Source organism: Sorex araneus, chromosome 2 (genome assembly GCF_027595985.1).
Source record: "Sorex araneus isolate mSorAra2 chromosome 2, mSorAra2.pri, whole genome shotgun sequence".
NCBI classification, from domain to species: Eukaryota; Metazoa; Chordata; class Mammalia; order Eulipotyphla; family Soricidae; genus Sorex; species Sorex araneus.
This window is the reverse complement of record NC_073303.1, coordinates 240,115,456-240,121,159: the sequence shown is the minus strand read 5'-3', so window position 1 is coordinate 240,121,159 and position 5,704 is coordinate 240,115,456.

The window sequence follows — 5,704 nt, the reverse complement described above, 5'->3', positions numbered from 1 at the left end:
TCGATTCCCAGCACTGCGTAAGGCCCCCGGAGCCACACCAGCCGTGATCCCTGAGCACAGAACCACAGGAGTCATCCCTGAGCACTGCCAGGTGTTCTCGCCCCAAATAATAATAACAGTAATAATAATAAGAAAAAATTAATTAAGAATTTTTTTTAAGTAAATAGATTTTATTTAGAGGTTTCTGAGGGAAGGAGGAAGGGATAAGTGGAAAAGAAAAAACAGTAGGAGTAACGCGCTCAAGAGAGAACGCGGGCTTCTCCAAGGGTGGAGGAAGCTCTACACACATCCTAGCACTGGACACGAAAGCATGAAAGTACACATCTCAAGGGGGAGATGCGGGCGACACATGTGCTCAGGTACCACATGTGCTCGGCCACGTAGGCACAAGCACATGGGCTCAGGCAGCATATGCGCTAAATTAAGAATTTTTAAAAATCAAATAAGGATGCTGGAGGGGGGCTGGAGTGACAGCACAGCGGGTAGGGCATTTGCCTTGCATGCGTTCCGCCTGTGTCCGATTCCTACCATTCCATATGGTCCCCTGAGCACCGCCAGGAGTAATTCCTGAGTGCAGAGCCAGGAGTAACCCCTGAGCATTGCTGGGCGTGACCACCCCCCCCCAAAAAAAAAGGATGCTGGAGGTGGTGGTGTTTGCCTTGCATGCAGCTGATCCAGGTTCGATCCCTGGCATCCTCTAAGGTCTCCGGAGCAAGGCCAGGAGTGATCCCTGAGTGCAGAGCCAGGAGTAACCCTTGAGCATTGCTGGGTGTGTCCTCCTCAAAAAAAAATTAATTAAATAATATAAAGTAAGAAAAAAACATCCTGTTCCATGATGAGGGTGAAAGTTCAGGCTTTGCATGTGGCCGATCTGGTTTCTATCCCCGGCATCCCATAGGGTCCCCTGAGCACTGCCAGCGTCATTCCTGAGTATAGAGCCAGGACTAAGCCCTAAGGATTACTTCATGTGACCCAAACCACCACCCTCCCCCCCAAAAAAAAACCCACACAAAACAAAACAACAAAAGAAGAGCTCGGGCCCCCTCAGTGGGTCTAACTGATGATGAGGGCTGACTCCTGGCTCTGTGCTCAGGGATCACTCCAGGTGAGCTGGGTTTTTGAGAACTCTTTGTTGTCGTTATTTTTGTTTCTGGCCCACACCTGGCGGTGCTCAGGGCTTGGCTCTCCGCTCAGCGACCACTCCTGGTGGTGCTGGAGGGGCTCTATAGGGCCCGGGGATCAAACTTGGGTCCTGTGGGATCAAATCCAGTGAGCAAACCCCAGTGATCACACCGGGGCCAGGCCAGCGTCCTTCCCCCTGTACTTTGGCTGCAACCCCCCTACCCGGCCCCCCCCCAGGCTGGAGTATTCCAGGGCTTCACACACTCTCCTGCCCCCCAGCCAAATCCTGAACCCTTGAACCCTTGACCCACAAACTTACAAGTCACCTCCACCCCCAGCTTAATAACCCAGGTGGGGAAGGAGATGTGACAGCTCAGGGAGGGCCCCAAGACTCAGACGTGGGGGTGTGTGGGGGGGCTGGGGCCTGCAAGCAGGGAGCCAGTATGTCTGGAGCTCCTGGGCCCCAGGAACAGGCCCCGGGGGCCGGGCGGGCCGTGATTCCAGCCCGTGTGGGTGGGGCGGGCCAGGCGGTCCGGTTGGCCCAGTGTGGGGGCTGGGCCCCAGGAGGCTGCTGGCGCCTGGGGGGGCACTGTGCCCAGATGGGGGGGGAGGCACCCTCTGGTCTTTTCTGAGGAGGGCTGGGAAGGGGAGTGGTGGGGGCATCTGCAGACAGGACCCCCGTCCCAGGGAACCCACCCCTACGTCCCCCTGCCTCCCTCTGCTCCGGTCCTGGGGTCCACACCCATCTTGCCCAGGAAGGGCAAACACACCTGAGAGAGGCAGGACACCCGTGGCTTGCCCCAGTGTCCCCAACGGTCACAGCGGGGGGGTGGGGGGACTGGAGTCACAGCATAGCACCAGGGGTGTCAATCCCTGGCCCCCCCTTAGAGTCCCTGAACCCCACCAGGAGTGATTCCTGAGCACCTCTGGGTGTGGCCCAAAAATTGAAGGCTCACCCCAAAAAACAAAACCCACAGTCACCAAAAAAAAAAAAAACAACCCAAACACTCCAAAAAACAATAGCACAGAGAGGGAAACTGAGGCTCAGAGGGGTGAAAGGAGCGGGTTTGGGTCTTCCAAGGGAACAGAGGCAGGTACAGGCCCCACCCCTGCAACCTAGCACACACATGCAGACACTGTGCATACGTGTCCAGATGAACATACGCTGTCACACATGCACACCCAGACATGCACGCATCCCATGCGCATGCACATCACAGAGACTCACACATGCACACACAAAAACACAGAAAAAGACATGCAGAGGCTGTGTGTGCACAAGACACGTGCATACCACCTGCACAAGAACAAGACATGCACAAACCACATACAGTCACACTACACACGTAAGCATAGACATTCACACATGCACAAACTCACACGCACACACAAACACATGCATGCATATCCTTACATGTGCGCGCAGACACACACACACACACACACGCATACACACTGACCGTCTTCTTGTGTGCCCACACCCTGACTGGGCACATCCAGACACGCGGGCCCACGCCCCAACTCTGCTCCCTGGGTCTGGCCACACCCGCCCCTGCCAGGTCACGTGCCCTGGGATGTGCAGGAACAGTGGGGCCGAGGAACCCTAGCGTGGGGGCTGCTCATAGCCACTGCTTTTTGGGTCACACCCAGCAATGCGCAAGGGTTACTCCTGGCTCTGCACTCAAAAATTACTCCTGGTGGTGCTCGGGAGACCCTATGGGATGCTGGGAATTGAACCCGGGTCAGCCGTGTGCAAGGCAAACGCCCTACCCTCTGTGCTATTGCTCCAGCCCCTGCCAGTCACTTTCAGGCAGCAGAGGAGGAGGCCAAGTCTGGAGAAAAGCTTCCCGCTTTTTCTCTCATAGCTTTTGCTATTATTAATGCTATTATTATTATTATTATTATTATTATTATTATTATTGTTAGAGTTTGGGGGCCCCACCCAGTGCTGCTCAGGGCTTACTCCTGGCTCTGTGCTCAGGATCCCTTCTGGAGGGGCACCCTGTGCAGTGTTGGGGATTAAGCCTGGGTCAGCTACTTACAAGGCAAACGCCTTAACCCCTGGACCATTTCTCCAGACCCTTCATCTCACAGTTTTTAAAAACTTTATTTTTAGGGCTGGAGTGATAGCACAGTGGGTAGGGCGTCTGCCTTGCATGCGTCTGACCCAGGTTCGAATCCCAGCATCCCATATGGTCCCCTGAGCACCACCACCAGGGGTGATTCCTGAGTGCATGAGCCAGGAGTGACCCCTGTGCATCGCCGGATTGCCGGGTGTGATCCAAAAAGCAAAAAAAAAAAAAAAAAAAAAAAAAAAAAACCAACCCAAAAAACTTTATTTTTAGTGAAGCAAGATAGGTGTTTTTTTTTTTTTTTTTTTTTTTTTTTTGTGGTGGGGGGACTTTTTGGGTCACATGCAGCGATGCTCAGGGGATACTGCTGGCTCTGCCTTCAGCAATTATTCCTGGCAGTGCTTGGGGAGTCATATGGGATGTTGTGGTTCAAACGTGGGTCAGCCACGTACGAGGCAAATGCCCAGCCTGCTGTACTATCATTCCAGGCCCAGATTTTTTGTTTTTGTTTTGGGGTCACACAGAGTGATGCTTGAGGTTTACTCTTGGCTCTATGCTCGGGAATTACTCCTGGCGGTGCTTGCTCAGGGGACCCTTTGGGATGCCGGGGGTGAAACCCAGGTTGGCTGTATGCAAGGCAAGCGCCTTAACCGCTGTACTATGGCTCCAGCCTCAGAGGTGAGATAGTTTTTTAGTGACCAAAGCTTACTTACATGAGGGGAGATCATGAGAGGAAAATACGTTCCAGAGAGAATAGGTGCTTCTCTAGAGTGGAGAAAAAGCAACTCTAGAGAAAAACCAGCCAAACTCTTGTTCAAAGAAGAACACGGGCTGGAAAGAGCATCCCATCTCATAATTTTGAGTGTTTTAGCCACACCTGGCAATGATCAGGGCTGACTCCCAGCTCTGCACTTAGGAATCATTCCTGGCAGTGCTCAGGGGATCCTATGGAATGCCAGGGATCGAACCCAGGTCGTTCACATGCCTTAGCTGTTGTCCTATCTCTCAAACTGCCCATCTTGTAGTTTTATAGGGTCAAGGAAACTGGCCAGGGCTGGGGGTTTGTGGCAATATAACGTCTCGCCTGCATGATAATGAGATTGGGTTTGGTCCCAGCATTGCAGAAAAAACATTGGGGGGAGGGTGGTGACTTGGGGCCACACCCCACAGTACTGACTCCTGGCTCTGAGCTCAGGGCTCACTCCTGGCAGAGCTCAAGGTACCCTGTGGGTGTCGGGGATGAAACCTGGGTCAGCTACGTATACTCTTGCCACTGTATTATCTCTCTGGTCATACAATTATTTTTCAAATATAAGGAGGGCGGACCAGAGAGGGAGTAACAGAGGGAGTAACAGTAACTTGCCCTGCCTGGGGCCACATAGGGTCCTGCAAGCACTTCTAGAAGTGATCCCTGAGCACCACCTGATGTACCTCGACCCTCTTCCCCCAAATGAAAAAAGAGACCCGGGAGATGGCTCAGTGCACAGAGCATGCGCTGTACATGCAGAAGCCCTGGGTTGAGCCCTGGCTATGCACAGTGCCTTGAATATCACTGAGCACTGAGCCTGGAGTAGCCGCCAGCACTGCCATGTGTGACCCAGACACACACACACACACACACACACACACAGGGGCCAAGGAGGGGATTCAGTAGTTGTGTCTTTGTCTTGTGCCTGTGATGTCATTGCGTGGATTTGCCTCCTGTAAGGCAAGGCTCTTCCCATCTATACTATCTCTCCCTTCCCTTTGTTTTCTCTTTTCCTTTGGTTTTGGGGCCACAGTGCTGATTCTTGGTTCTGTGCTCAGGGCTCACTGTGCTCGCTGGGGGTCCAACCGGACACGGCAGGGTGTAAGCATGCACCTAAACCCTGTAGTGTTTCTTTTATCTTGGAGCCACACCCAGCAGTGTTGGGGACTCCTCCTGACTGAGCTCAGGGAACCCCACTTCTCCAGCGGTGCGGGGTATGTGTGAGGGGGGGCGGGGAGGAGGGTGTCCAACGCGGGGCCTCCCGCTTGCAAACCACGCGCGCCTTTCAGCGACCTATGAGCCACCTCCCCAGCCCCGGGCACCTCCTAAACACCCCAATCAGCTGCAAGCACCGTGGCACACGCTCCCTCTCGCCGCGGCCAGACGCATTGCGGGGGTGCGCGCGGCGGGAAGCGGGCAAGGAGGGGGGCGCACTCCCTCCTAAGGATACCCACTTGGCGGGGCACGCCGTAGCCCGCCGTCTACCCCACACCGATTCCCCTCCTGCCTCCGGAACGGAGCCAGACGCGCGCGCGCGCACACACGCGCTCTACCCCAGCCCCGCAGCGGGGGCGCGTTTACCCGCAGACCCACCCGGGGCCACCGCGGCGGCGGGGCCCGGCGAGGGGCACCCGGGCAGAGGGCGGGGCTCGGGGCGTGGCGTGGGTGGAGCTCACCTGGGCTCCGCCCCGGGGGCGTGGCCGACGCAGCGTCGCCGGCGCGGGTCAAGCGGCCGCACCTGGCGCGGCGGCGGCGGCGGCGG